The sequence below is a fragment of the Penaeus monodon genome, chromosome 44 (genome assembly GCF_015228065.2).
Source record: "Penaeus monodon isolate SGIC_2016 chromosome 44, NSTDA_Pmon_1, whole genome shotgun sequence".
Classification (NCBI taxonomy): domain Eukaryota; kingdom Metazoa; phylum Arthropoda; class Malacostraca; order Decapoda; family Penaeidae; genus Penaeus; species Penaeus monodon.
In genome coordinates this window covers 3,011,120-3,028,083 of record NC_051429.1, presented here as the reverse complement: position 1 = coordinate 3,028,083, position 16,964 = coordinate 3,011,120, and positions in this window count along the sequence as shown.

Below are 16,964 nucleotides of genomic sequence, written 5' to 3'. Positions count from 1 at the left end.
GGAAAAACCATACAGCTGTGAGAATTTGCAATAGGGGGAGTTCTCACATAAAAGGAGTCCAGATTATCCACATGGGAATACATACAAAGGAAAAACCCTACATCTGTGAAATTTGTAACAAAACTTCTTCCACACAAACTAGTCGAGTGAGCCATCTAAGAGACATACAATGGAGAAGGCCCTACAGCGGGTGCGATTTGCAACAGGTCCTTTCTCATCAAAAAGTGATCTGTAAAGCAAACGAGAGTGCATGCAAAGGAAACCCATTCTAAGAGCCTTGCAGTTGTGGAATATGCCGGCGAGGTTTTCTCTCAAAATATTGAATGTAGATCCTTCAGAAGCACACAATACAAAGGAGAAACCAGAGCCTGTGAGATTTTGCCATAAGGCATTTCACATGGAACTGAATCTGATGAGGCTCATGAAAGTAACATGACGAAGAGAAACAAAACAGCTTTGAGATCTGTAATCATTCTATCGGCCAATTATAGTTCATAAAAATGGAGAAAACCTTAAAAATGTAAAATATTTACAAAAGGCAATGATTCATTGAATAGTCACCTGGTGCAAACATGGAAGTACATACAAGAAGAAGCCAGTGGGAGGTTTGATATAATGTTGTATCACCGAACAAGTTAGTGCTACACCATTAGATACTAGATATGTACAATATGATACCCCCTAATGAATCCCTTGTTCTTGTTCTCATGGGGGGGCTTAGGAGACAAATGTGCATAATGTAGAGATGCCTCAGGCCTCACTCACAAAATTTCCTTTTCTTTTCTTCTCCCCCTTTCTTTTCGTTTCGCTTCACTCCCTCCTCCTCGGTCCCCTTCCTAAGGTGTGGCAGACCATGCTGAAATGATGGAAGTCTGGCTTTGTGTTAATCATGAACGGCCCCTGGGAGCTAAGGTCATGGTATTCCCTTGGTTAAATTGCCCTATCCTTTTTCTCATGAGGCCTCTGAGAGTAGACTGTTCTCTCCATATCTATTTCAGCTGACTATGGTTAATAATGGAAGACTTTTTTTTTTTCCCCTATAAGGCTGGCCTTTTTTCATCAACTAGCCTATCTTTCCCCAACTCCTGCCATCCTTGACCACAGCTTTCCAACCACAGGAACTAATACCCCCTCCTCAAGTGCTGTTTAATCCATTGTGAGCATCCACCAAGGTCCATTACTTTACTCAACCTTCAATACACCCTTTTCATCTCTCCCAACTTCCTCCCCACCATCTACTGCACAGTCTTCTTCATTGTCTACCCTAACCCTCCTTAGTACTACTTTTCATTCTTATTGTCATCCATATTGTTCTTCCTCTACTGCTTCCACCTCTGCATACCTTTTGGCCTAGATCGATTCTTTTCATTTCCCCCAGCAGCCCCAATAATTTTGAACAGTACTCTTCCTCTACCACAATTTCTTCAGCTAAGTATTTAGAGATTTCCTTTAGAGTCCCAAGCTTCTGCACTATCTTATCCTGGCTGGCCTCACTGCCACCTATTTCCTGGCCCCAACCTCCTCCTTTAATCCATGTAACTGGAACGGTTTCTGCCTCTTCCAACTGATTGTCCTCTGTCAACAACAAGGACTGTCAGACTGTGAAAACAACTTGCTTACATCCCCATCAAACTAATGATGCAGTCGCCCACTTCAATGGACACTATTCCTCCATTGGGCCTGAATTTAAATACTTCAGAAATGTTCAGATTAGTTTCTGTAGACATGCCCTCCCCCATGAAGTTTATGGTGTCCTTCCCCGTCCAAAAATATCGGGAACCTCTTCCCGTCAGTGTTGGCGTTTTTGGTCAAACTAGCCAAACACTGTCCTCTCCATAACCCGCCTCCCCGCAATTCGCTCATTGGTCATGACCCTTCAAATTGCTCTGTTCAGTCTTTCATGTGTGCAATTTGTGGTGGCTCCCATAATGTTCTTCTAATATAGCAGTAATATAGCATAATATAGCAGTTCTCAGATTCAAACTAGGCCCCAATCTACAGGACAAGACAAAAAAGCAGGCTGATAATGTTTGTTCTCTTTCTAACCTATTCCAAAACTGTACTTCGCTCTACTCGACCCTCCTTCTCAGTGTACTTATTGCACCAGCATCTAATGTTCCACTCCATCAACCCACCCCTCTCCTGACACCCACCTCTCCTTCTGCTCCTCGCCATCTATTCCTCTTCTCCCTTCAACACAGAAAACTCTTGTTTCCTTAATCTCCCCCCCAACCTCCCCTCCATGGACACTTGGAAAATATCCATGAGTTCATAGAACATAACTCAAGAGAACGATCCACTCCCTCATCAACCCTCTAATACCCTTATTCCTATTTGCATTCCATTTGCTCCCCCTCTATACTCTTCAACCGTTCTACAACCTAGCACACTTATTTCTTCTAAGCATTAACCATTACTGAATTTAATGGAGTAAGCTAGATATGAGTCAGATATGCAAATAGAAACGGAAAAAGTGTTTCGTGTACATAAAGGTCACAGGCCTTAGATCTACGAGGTCTGTGTATAATCATCCAAAGAAGATATTTCGTGGGGAATGTAAGACTACATCAAACAGTATGGTATAGTATTGGTTTCCCTTCCTTGTCCAAACCATATTGACCTCTTCCCCGTTAATGTCAGATTTGTTGGCATATTGGCCTCCTAGAGAACCCCTGTCGCTCCATAGACCACTTCCCTCAACGTGGAATACATTTCCTTTTAACATTATTGGGAAGAAATGTCCTTAAATCTTTAAGAATCTTTATTTCTGATTTATGTTGTACATGCTTAGTATGTAGTTCTTTTCAGGCATAATAAACTTGTATTGGTTATGACTTGTTTTATTAAGTTTCCATGCAATTTTTATTTTATATATATATACGTATTTATGCTGTCAATGATCACATATACACGTGTATAGATATGTATATGTGATCATATACATATCTATATATATATATTTATATATATATCTATATAAATGTATATATATATATATATATCGTATATATATATAATCTCTATCTTATCTTATATATATATATCTATATATCTATATATATATATATATATCCACATATATACGTATATATTATATAAATATATATATATATATATATATATATATAGATAATATATCTATAATCTATATATATATATCTATCCATATATATATATTATATATATACGATATATTTTATGTTATATATATATATATCTATATATTATATATCTATATAAATACTATATATATTATACATATCTATATATATATGATGATACTATGCCACAGGGAAAACTATGTAGAGAAAGTAAACTATACTGCTGTAAATGGCGATGTGAATTTTGCATTTATGTCAGTACGTGTGGTTTCATTATTCGTGACCATATAATATATAGGAGTTTTGAAATGACAACAAAATTAATCTTATTGTAAAGAAAATGTATGGTATTACACTTATAAACCATATATCATTCTTCTTTCTTCTTGGGATTATTCCTCAGTACCGATCACCATTACTTTGCCTATTTGATCCAAATATTACAAATCTAAAGAGGTCAGAAATATTTGATTTTGCAGTCACTGATATAAACCTCGTATTTACAAGCCGGTACATCTGACATGAGGGATGCTTCCTGCTGGTTGCATGGTGCTTGCGATTGAGAGCTAATATATAATAATATTCGCTGCTATAATAATGTTAATAAGAAAAAAAATATATATAATGATGATGGCAATTAAAGTAGTAAAGATAATAATAATAGTAAAAATTATAGTAATGATGATAACATCAATGATAAGTAGCATTAAAAACTGTTAGGAATATGATATTGATAGAAAAAAATAGCATTGATATTTTAAGAAATAATACGAAGTATTTATTTATTATTATCATTGAAAGTATGAATTAAATGATAATAATGATACAAATCATCATAATAATCATAATCACAAAAATGATAATAGTGGTAATAATCATAATGATAAAAAGGATAAAAAAGAATAGAATGACATTAATAATGGTGGAATAATAGTAATAATAAATAATAGTAATACTGATAATAATTATTGTTATAGTGAAAAAAAATAAAAAAGAATTACAATAACAACACGACATAGTAAATAATAATAGGAAAACTATGATTCTACAAGATTTTTATTGGGAGTATCGGAAAATATAAGGTTACCCCTTTTTCCCTCCTTTAATCTAAGTACAGCCGTCACGACGATGATAATGCTCTGTTAGGAAGATGATGTGATGATGAAATAAATAATGATGGTAAATATAAACAAGTGTATCCTAACAAATACAGTATATCTAGGAGAAAGGAACAACAGCCTACAACAACAACAAAAAATAAGACATCAACACAGGAACACACACTATCAACAACAATATAATAATAACAGTCAACAGCAACACAACAACACTATCAACAATAGTAGCAGCGAGTGAGTAACAACAACACAACAAGAAATGAATCAGTGTGGACCATTTGCATAGAGCATAAACTCTCGGTACTGAGACATCCTCTATTGCTCAACTCACTACCACTTCACTGTCCTGAATGATAATGAGGGAAAAGTTGGGTACCTAGACTCTTGATTGATAAAAATGTCACTCTTGAGACCTGGGAGGAAGCAGTCGATGTTTGAGAAAGAAAATATATACAAAGGACATGCGTCAGTTTTGCTGGATGAAGAACTTACTGCGAATCATGGAAAGGGCTAGGTAGCATAATATACCTAGTAAACGAAAACGATAAAGACCCCTCTCTCTTGCATTAACGATAGAGCACCGGACTACACTACCCGCATTTTAAATCTTGCGCGAGTCACTGCAAAGACATTCTATCACTTGCAAATTGGCTCGTCGATATTAAACAACCACGACCGACGACGACGAAGACGACGAACGACGAACGACGGACGACAAAACCTTTTTACGTAATCTGGTATTAATATTGGTGAAAGGGAATTATTGTCCTAGAAACCTGTGGAGAGCTGCCGGACGCCAGTTGCACTTCTCTTCAATTTTGCTCTATTGCATCTTTTGCGTAGAGAGTACGAAAAGAAAAATATTGCAAAAAGAGAGAGTTCCCATTCAGAATGTTCGTATGCCGAGGAAAGACCCCTGGGCAAATAACTTATCATCAGATTCTTAGAAAGGAAAATATAGTAAAAGGTCTTGTTTTTCCGATCGTTTACAAACGCCGACAGACTCTCTGGTGTTTTTGACAGAACCTATACAGTGGCTCAGTAGCAGCAACAGCAGTGTATGAAAGACATTACGCAAAACGAAATGAAGGGAATAATATCGTATATCCTCGACTGCGACTATGAGATCGTCCCTGATACAAATATCTTGTCAAATTCTGGAACCTAAGGAACATTCATCCTTTCTGAATATAATGATGATGATGATAAGTTGAGGACTTTAATAGCGTCGATGAAAAAAAATTCATTTTCGACTTCTAGATTTTTTTTATGTAGAAATTGTAGATTTTTTTTTTGCCGGCTCTAGGGGCGTCGTGATTAAAAATGTCAAATAGAATAAGACGGGGGGGTTACACGTCAGATCGTCACTAACTCTAATACATACATGTGTATTATATCACCCTATATACGATATACACACACATGTATGTGCATTTCTTGGTCGACTACATATGTTACGTTATTTGATGTAAGGACAAAAGAAAAAAGTATACAGGATATGAAATCATGTCTATAAACTTATAACCGGTACGGTCTGAAAGGTTCACTCTGTGTATATTGGGTATGCTTTCTCATGAGTGCAGTCTACCGCGTTACTATGACTGTCATAAAGCGCCTGTGACACATGAATTTAAAAAACACTATCTTACTAAAAGTACAACCACACCGATGTGACAACATGACGTGCGAATGTTATCCCCGAGCGCAACATGTAAAAATATGCTACTACTGAGAGACATGACGATGATATTCTCCGACTTTTTTATTGTGGGCTCAGCTATAGTCATTATCAGGTGTTAATCCCAACATCGTTCGCTATCAAATCGGCCGGGATCCTACACTCTGGCGGCAGATAGTTTTCATGCGTATGGATAATGGGATATGACGGCCTGTATTATTTTCCCAACTAATTCAAATAACCAGACTGGACTTGGTGTCCCCCTGTGGTATGCCATGCATACTCCGTAAAATACTATCTCTCGGATATCGTAATGCTTATTGCTCAGCTATAAAGCCGTCTTCGCCAAAGAGAGAGAAGAGGCTTTGGGAGTGATATTTCATTCTCTCCTCCATCACTGACTGCTGGCGAAGCGGTTGACACCAATGAAAACTTCACTCCCTGTTACTCCTACCCGACTGGTGAAAGATTGAAAATGTTCACGTCTATATTTACCGGATTACCGAATATGTAAAATTAATGTATCAACCCCATTATTTGAAGCTTGTCTTACATTTTACATTATATGTAAATATGTGTCATTAGGTAAATAAATATCCTCCTTATACTACGATTATTCTTTTGTTTACCATTTCCAGAATGTATATACCTTATTATAATTTATGCTTATATATACATTTACTGACTGTCTTACTTTTACGACAATATATATTATACCTTAGGTAAATAAAATCTCTTATTATTATTACTTATTGTTCTTAAGATTACTAACGCTTCTGTTACCATTTCCGAATGTAAATATCCCTATTATATATAAACTTGTCTTACTTTGTACAATTATATTATACATGTTCCCTTAGGTAAATAAAGATTTTTTTAACGCACAAGAGTTTTAAATTTTTTCCTTGATTTTTGTTACCATATCAGATTCAATAGAAGAATCATAGAAGATGGAAAAAGCCCTTTTTAGATACCATTTCAGGTTGTAGATGTCTTATCGTCCTTTCAAGATTAAACGCTTAGATTAAAAGATTTAAAACGCAAAGGTTAGTCCTCTCATCATGAATTTTGAGAAATTATACAAAGAACATACCGGTGTAGCAGATCTGACGACGTGCCGAAAAATGACATTTGATTACAATACTCTATAAATAAAAGCTAACCATTTTATTTAATAAATAAAGATAAAATCTTTTGCGTAAACACGAGATGTCTAAACAGAGGATAGCCGATTGTGTTTACGCTAAACTCTCGAACAAGATCTTACATTAGAACAACAATGATTTGCATGTCCTTGGGTCCCGCCAATAAGGTGACCTAAGGGCCATAGCACCTCTAGACAGATAGGCCGGACCAGCCATGAGGGCTGCCTGTTTGTGTTTTCGTCTTTGTGGAAAACCGAGATAAGGTATTGGCTTTTTCGTATATTTGGGCAGGATTTTATTACATGGTTAGAGTAACTAAGAGATATTCTTGCCATTTTCCGAAGTGTTTGGTTTACGTATTAACATAATATTCATATATGGTTTTGATTCTCATGAGTATTTTTTCTAAGAAAAAAATCAGTGCTTACATAATGCTCGCCACCTGGTGTTAATTCTATCTAAATCGAAACTAAAGATTGCGATAAAAACAGGACGTACTTAGGGCATTGTTCCGAGGCCAAGAGATGCGGAAATAAGTGTTAAAAAAAATAATAGCCCGCAAATAAAAACCAAGTAATTACAAACCATCGAAGAATAAATCGTGGATTTCACCACACCGGGCGTCTCATCGACATTGTTCTTGGTGAGAATAGGCAGCCCCTCGTCCAGAGAAAGGATGGTCCTCTCGATGGACATGTTAGACGTTCTCAGGGATTACACTAATAGCGTATCTACCGTAGCACCAGTCTCCTGGCAGGTTTTTCCCGAATCCGGCATTAACACACTTACTTGATACATCCGTGACCTGACGCCATTTGTATAATAATAGTTATTTCTTAAACGATCCCTTGCCGAAGAATATCGAACTCGTATCTTTCGGTTTAAGAAGGGGGATACCGCAAACATTATTTTTCCAATCGGGGCTAGTACGGTAAACTGGCTTTCCTGCGTCAAGAGTTCGAGAAGGAGGGGAGAAATTCTCATGAAGAGACCAACGGAAGCTTCCGACGGAAGCTTCTCTTATGTCTTCCTTCTTGAATCCTTTGTCTGTACAGACTTTCCTCAAATTCCTTCATTTCTTTCCTGTATCAGTTCAGAGGATTCCCTAGGTGCATCTGCTTTACAATCTGTGGATCCTCCAAGGACTCTCATGAGCAAACACCACAAAACAGAATACAAAAGCAACAAAAACACCATTCTCCTTGAATTGGGTTTTCAATCCTCAATAATACGCGGAACTCTGAAATGGTATCCCAAGTGCCACGTGTCGGCCACTAGCTCTTTCGAGCATCTTACCAGCCACTTGTTTCGTTTCTCTCTCTCTCTCCTCTGGTTTAGACTATAATTCATAGTTTAGCACTGTATATTCTTAACATTTTAACATCTACTCAGGTCACATATATTACGAGCATATTTGTTCGTCTTAATCATACATGCAACAATACCAGAACTTAAATGAATTTTCTCCAGAAAACAACATGAATACAATTGGTTTCTTCATTACAATATCCATTTATATACCGTATTATAGATAAGCAACAGTGGAAATCTAACTGCGTACCCGCTAAATTAAAGAGAATGCCTTGTGGAGGAACACCAGAAAACTGAATCTTTGTATGGTAGAGCTCGCATATTTACACTGTTTTCTTTATCGTAGTGTAATAAATGTAAACATAATATCGCACCTGATACACAATATTAAAATAAAGTATCTCTTTCTAAGAAAATCAATATCATCTTTTCTAAAATATTATGAAGTACTAATTAGCTTACCAGCTAAAGAACCTAATTAAATGAGGGATACAAATTAACATATGAGTAAAGACCAATTGAAGTGAGGTATACAAAGGGTGGTCACAGACAAATTTTTGTCATTCTTACTTCATGTCCTAGTCTCATTCACTATCTCTCCTCCTCTCTCTCCTCTTTCCTTCTCTCTCTCACTCTTCTCTCTCTTGTCCTTCTCTCTCTGCCCTCTCATCTCCTTTCTCCTACTTCTCTCTCTCTCCCTCTCGCTCTCTCTCTCCTCTCTCTCCTCTCCTCTCTCTCTTTCTTCTTCTCTCTCTCTCTCTCTGTCTCTTCTCTCTCTCTCTTTCTCTCTCTCTATCTCTCTCCCTCACCCTCACTAATAAATAAAATAATAAAATAAACAAATAGAAAAAAAAACCTGCGACTTTTCTCACTGACAGGGCCTCTCTAGCGTCACCCCTTGCGTCGTTTTTTTTTTGTGTTGCTCTCTCTCTATCTCTCTATGTCTCTCTCTCTCCCTCTCTCTCTCTCTCTCTATCTATCTATATATCTATCTATCTCTCTCTCTCTCCCTCTCTCTCTCCCTCCCTCCAAACCTCCTCATCTGCTAGAAAGCTTGCGAATATTTTTTTTTCGTCACCATTCACTAATGTGTACATTCTGTCGCATATCATTAAATGTTGAAGTCAATGTGGTAGCTAGCATTGCTAATTCACCTCAGTTTTGTTATAGAAAACATTGATATTCGTGTTTGTGATTCATTCTCTGTGTGAGGTCACTCCCACTTTCACTCTCATTCACGCTCGCTATAGCTCACACACACACACACACTCACTCATCCACGCAGAACAAAAGACACTAAAACCGTTTCATTAAGGGGGTTTGTTGTTGTCTTAGTACCAGCATAAAGATTTATGATGTATCTCTTTAGCCACGATTTTGTCAGTCGTGACGAGTGACTCGTACATGATGTACAGATTACATTTATTTCTTCTCTGTGTGACGACAATTGGCACAAGTAAATCCTTGTGGATATGGCCATTGTCATTTCCCTTTATCTACTCTCATATCTATCAGAGACGATTGGTAGTTCACAAGCCAGGTCCATGCGGATCGCTACTGACATCTCCCTCTCCTATTTTTTCTTTATCTTTGTGAAAATAAAATACAAAACAAAAAAAAAGAACGAAAAGAAATAAAAAGAAACATTAAAAACTGCAAATTTATATAAATAACCGGCTAGTGGTATTTAACACTCCCTCTTTCTGTTGCCTTTTTTTTTCTCTTACCTCTGGCCCTTACGTGTATGATCTGGTTCCCTGACTATAAATAACAATCGGACCGATGATAACCGACACGGCACCGAAGGAGGACCCTGCTGCAGAACCTTAGGATGCTGTGTGAAGGACGTCACCGGAAGATCCGCATTAACTTTTGGCCTAGATCGATTCTTTAATTTCCCCAGCAGCCCCAATTTGACAGTACTCTTCTCTACCAACAATGTCTTCAAGATACAAGTATTTAGAGATTCCTTTAGAGTCCCACACTTGTGCACATTCTTCCTGACTGGCCTCACTGGCAAACCTATTCCTGCCCTACCTCACTCCTTTAATACATGTATTGGAACGTTTCTGCCTCTCCAACTGATTGTCCTGTCACAACAAGGACTGGTCAGACTGTGAAAACAACTTGCTTACATACCCCATCAACTATGATGCAGTGCACTTCAATGCCTACCTATTCCTCCCAGTTGCTAATTTAATCCTCACAAATGTTGCCAAGATTATTTCTGTAGACATGACCTCCCCATGAAGTTTATTGGTGTCCTTCCCCGTCCAACAATATCGACCTCTTCCCGTCATGTTGGCGTTTTGGCCAACTAGCCAAACACTGTCTCTCCATAGCCCGCTTCCCTCAATGCGCTCATTGTCATGACCTTTCAAATTGCTCTGTTCAGTCATTCATGTGTGCAATTTGTGGTGGCTCCCATAATGTATTTTATAGCATTTTCTCAGATTCAAACTAGGCCTCAATCTACATGAGACAAGACAAGAAGCGGCTGATAATGTTTTCTCTTCTACCTATTCCAAAACTGTACTTCGCTCTACTCTACCCCCTTCTCAGTGTACTTATTGCACCAGACAATCTGATGTTCCACTCCATCAACCACACCCTCTCCTACACCCACCTCTCCTTCTGCTCCTCGGACATCTATTCCCTCTTCTCCTTCACACAAGAAAACTCTTGTTCCTTAAATCTCCCACCCAACTCCCCTCCAGGGACACTTGAAAATATCCATGAGTTCATAAACATGACTCGAGAACGATCCACTCCCTCATCAACCTCTAATCCCTATCCTATTTGCATTCCATTTGCCCCTCTAATCTCCCAAACCGTTTACACTAGCACACTTATTTCTTCTAAGCATTACCATTTGAATTAATGGAGTAAGCTTAATATGAGTCAGATATGCAAATAACGGAAAAAGTTTCGTTGTACTAAGGTCACAGGCCTAGTCTACGAGGTCTTTATAATCATCCAAGAAATGTTCGTGGGAATGTAAGACTACATAATCAGTATGATATATTTGGTGTCCTTCCTTGTCCAACCATATGACTCTTCCCGTTAATGTCAGTTTGTTGGCTATTGGCCTCTAGAACCTGTCGCCCATAGACACTTCCTCAACGTGAATACATTTCCTTTTAACATTATTGGGAGAAATGTCCAAATCTTTAAAATCTTATTTCTGATTATGTTGTACATAATTTTCTTATATATATTCTTTTCAGGTTAATAAACTTTTACTTAACTTGTACTAATTTCTTTATTTATTCTGAATTATGTAATTTTTGGATATTTTATCTATCATATACTATATATATATATTATATACATATATTTATTATATTTTAATAATATATATATTATTATATATATATCTATATATATTATATTATTCTACATTTAATATATTACTTATAATATATAAATATATTATATTACAATATATTATATATATATATATAATATATATATAATATAATATATATATATATTATATATATATATATAGTATATAATATAATATAGATATATATATATATATATATATATATATATATATATATATATATATATATATATATATATATGATACTATGCCACAGGGAAACTATGTAGAGAAAGTAATACTGCTGTAAATGGCATGTGAATTTGCCATTTATGTCAGTACGTTGTGGTTCATTATCGAGAGACCATATATATAGGAGTTTTGAAATTACAACAAAATTAATTTTATTGTAAAGAAAATGTATGGTATTAGACTTATAAACCATATATCATTCTTCTTTCTTCTTGGGATTATTCCTCAGTGCCGATCACCATTACTTTGCCTATTTGATCCAAATATTACAAATCTAAAGAGGTCAGAAATATTTGATTTTGCAGTCACTGATATAAACCTCGTATTTACAAGCCGGTACATCTGACATGAGGGATGCTTCCTGCTGGTTGCATGGTGCTTGCGATTGAGAGCTAATATATAACAATATTCGCTGCTATAATAATGTTAATAAGAAAAAAAAATATAATGATGATGGCAATTAAAGTAGTAAAGATAATAATAATAGTAAAAATTATAGTAATGATGATAACATCAATGATAAGTAGCATTAAAAACTATTAGGAATATGATACTGATAGAAAAAATTAGCATTGATATTTTAAGAAATAATACGAAAGTATTATTATTATTATCATTGAAAGTATGAATTAAATAATAATAATACAAATCATTATAATAATGATAATCACAAAAATGATAATAGTGGTAATAATCAAATGATAAAAAGGATAAAAAATCATAGAATGACGTTAATGATGATGGATATCATAGTAATAATAAATAATAATAATACTGATAATAATTATTGTTATAGTGAAAAAATATATATAATAATAAAAAAGAATTACAATGACAACAATAACAATAGAAATAGTAATAATAGGAAAAATGTTGATTCTAACTAGATTTTTATTGGGAGTAATCGGAAAATATAAGGTTACCCTCTTCTCTGGTAATCTAAGTAACACGCCGTTCAACGACGATGATAATGATAATGTTGAGGAAGATGATGATGATGATGATGATAATAATAATGATGGTAAATATAAACAAGGTAATACTAACAAATACAGTATATGTAGGAGAAGGAACAACAATATCAACAACAACAACAATAATAAGAACATCAACAGCAGGAACAACAACACTATCAACAACAATAATAACAATAACATCAATAGCAAGCACAACAACACTATCAACAATAGTAGCAGCGATAAGAACAACAACAACAACAAGAAATGAATCTGTGTGAACATTGATAAAAATAAACTCTCGGTACTGATGAATCCTCTATTGCTCAAACTCAATACCATCTTCACTGTCCTGAATAATAATGAGGGAAAAGTTGGCGTACCTAGAATCTTGATATATAAAAATATCACTCTTGAGACCTTGGAGGAAGCAGTCGATGTTTTAGAAAAAAAAATATACAAATGTCATTCGTCAGTTTTTATGGATTTGAAGAACTTAATGCGAATATGGACAAGGGCTAGGGAGCATAAAATACCTAGAAACGAAAACGATAAGACACCTCTCTCCTGCATTACGAATAGAGGCACCGGACCACACATACCCGACATTTTAAAATCTTGCGCGAGTCATGTACAAAGACATTCTATCACTTGCACAATTAGGCTCGTCGATATGAAACAACCACGACGACGACGAGACGACGACAAAACCTTTTTACGTAATCTGGTATTAATATTGGGAAAGGAATATTGTCTAGAAACCTGTGAGAGCGCCGGAGCCAGTGCACTTCTCTTCAGTTTGCTCTATTGCGTCTTTTTGCGTAGAGAGTACGAAAAGAAAAATAGTGCAAAAAGAGAAGAGTCATTCAGAGATGTTTGTAATGCCGAGGAAAGACCCTGGGCAAATAAATTTCATCAGATTCTTAGAAAGGAAAATATAGTAAGGTCTTTCCGATCGTTACAAACGCGCGACAGACTCTCTGGTGTTTTTGGCAGAACCTATACAGTGGCTCAGTAGCAGCAACAGCAGTGTTATGAAAAGACATTCAACGCAAAACGAAATGAGAGGAATAAGTCTCGAGAGTATCTCGACTGGCATACGAGGAGGATCGTCCCTGATACGAAATAATCTTGTCGGTCAAATTCTGGAACCTAGTAATATTCATCCCTTAACGAAATATAATGATGATGATGATGACTATAATAGCGTCGATGAAAAATGTTTCATTTTTCGACCTGGATTTTTTAATGTAGAAATTGTAGATTTTTTTTTTGCCGCTCTAGGGGCGTCGGTGATTAAAAATGTCAAATAGAAGAGACGGGGGTTACACGTCAGATCGTCACTAACTCTATATACATACATGTGTATATATACACACATATATACATATACACACACATGTATGTGCATTTCTGTCGACTACATATGTTACGTTATTGATTAAGGACAGAAAGAAAAAAGTATACAGGATATGAAAATCATGTCTAGAAACTTATACGGTACGGCTCTGAAAGGTTCACTCTGTGTATATTGAGGTATGCTCTCTCATGAGTGCAGCCTACCGCTACTATGACTGTCATAAAGCCTGTGACTACATGAATTTTAACAAGTATCTTACTAAGAAGTACATACGGGGTGAATGTGACAACACGACGTGCGAATGTTATCCGAGCTGCAACATGTACAATATGCTACTACTGAGAGACATGTACGATGATATTCTCTGACTTTTTATTGTGGGCATAGCTATAGTGAATTACAAGGTGATTAATCCCAACATCGTTCGCTATCAAATCGTCCGGGATACTACACTGGCGGCAGATCAGATTTTCATGCGTATGGGATATGGATATGACGGCCTGTATTATTTTCCCAGACTATATCAAATAACACTACATCAGACTGGACTTGGTGTCACTCCTGCGGTATGCTGGAATACTGCGTAATACTATCTCTCGGATTCGTAATGCTATTGCTCAGCTATAAAGCGTCTTCCCAAAAGAAAGAGAAGGGGATTTGGAGTGATATTCATTCTTCTCCTCCATCACTGACTTCTGGCGAAGCGGTTGACACTAAATAAAAACTTCACCTCCCTCTTACTCCTACTACGAACTGGTTGAAGATTGAAAATGTTACACGCTATATTTACCGGATTACCGAATATGTAAAATTAATGTATCAACCCCATTATTTGAGCTTGTCTTACATTTACAGTTATATGTAAATATGTGTCATTAGGTAAATAAATATCTCTTATTACTACGATTATGCTTTTGTTACCATTTCCAGAATGTAATATACCTATTATATATAAACTTGTCTTACTTTTACAATCATATTATACCATGTGTCCTTAGGTAAATAAAGATCTCTTATTATTAAGATTACTGCGCTTTTGTTACCATTTCCAGAGTGATAAATACCTGTCATATAAACTTGTCTTACTTTTACAATTATATTATACCATGTGTCCTTAGGTAAATAAAGATTTTTTAAAACATGCACAAGAGTTTATTTTTTTCCTTGATTTTTGTTACCATACTCAGATTCAATAAAGAATAATAGAAGATGGAAAAATTCCTTTTAGATACCATTCAGGGTGTAGATGTCTTATCGTCCTTCAAGATTAAAATGCTTAGACGCGAAAAAAGTAATAGCAAAGGTAGTCCGCTCATGATTTTGAGAGATTATACAAAGACCATACCGGTGTAGCAGATCTGACGGACGTGCCGATGACATTTTGATTAAAATACTCTATAAATAAAAGCTACCATTTTATTAAATAAATAAAGATAAAATCTTTTGCGTAAACACTAGATGTCTAAACAGGGATTAGCCGATTGTGTTTACGCTAAACTATCGAACGAGACCTTACATTAGTACACAACGATTTGCATGTCTTGGGCCCCGCCAAGAAGGTGACCTAAGGAGCATAGCAACCCCTCTAGACAGAGAGGCCGGGACCAGCCTTGAGGGCTGCCGTGTTGTGTTCGTCTTTGTGGAAAACCAGAGATAAGTATTGGCTTTTGGTATATTTGGGCAGGATTTATAAGTGTACATGTTTAAGTAATAAAAGAAATTCTTGCCAGTTCCGAAGTGTTTGGTTTACGTATTACACATAATATTCATATATGGTTTTATGTCTCATGAGTATTTTTTTTTAAGAAAAAAATCAGTGCCTTACATAATGCTCGCTACCATGTGTTAATTAGATCTATAATCGAACTAAAGATTTAAGAGAAATAAAGGACGTAATTAGGACATTGTCGAGGCACAAGAGATGTGGAAATAAGTTTAAAATAATAGCCTCAAATAAAAACGAAGTATTAAAACACATTGAAGTAATAAAATCTCCGTGGATTTCACCACACCGGGCGTCTCATCGGCATTGTTCTTGGTGAGAGGAGGCAGCCCCTCGTCCAGAGAAAGGATGGTCCTCTCGATGGACATGTTAGACGTTCTCAGGGATTACACTAATAGCGTATCTACCGTACCACCAGTCTCCTGGCAGGTTTTCAACGATCCGGCATTACACACTTACCTGATACATCAGTTGACCGACTGCAATTTGTATAATAATAGTTATTTCTTAAACGATCCCTTGTCGAGAATAGGCGAACTCGTATCTTTCAGGTTTAGGGAGGGATACCTCAGAACATTATTTTTCCAATCGGGGCTAGTACGGTAAACTGGCTTTCCTGCGTCAAGAGTTCGAGAAGGAGGGGAGAAATTCTCATGAAGAGACCAACGGAAGCATCCGACGTTAGCCACAGTAAAAGTATACAATTGGTCGCAAAGCAACTTGCTAACGTACAAGCGAATTTAAAAGAGGATGACGCTAGGCGTCTTCGCCTTTGGCGTTATTTCTATTTCATCGATGATGCGACCGAAAGAGTAGGAATAATGCATCACAATCCCTTTGCTCTGTCTCACATATCTTTCGACATATGATCAAGGCATCGCCGATGAACGAGCATAATTTTTCTCTGGCGTTTACGGGAGATTGTTTTTCAAGGGAAAGTGTTATATTATCCGATATCGTGCGTGGCGAGAATAACAGGGTTAGAAAGTTGA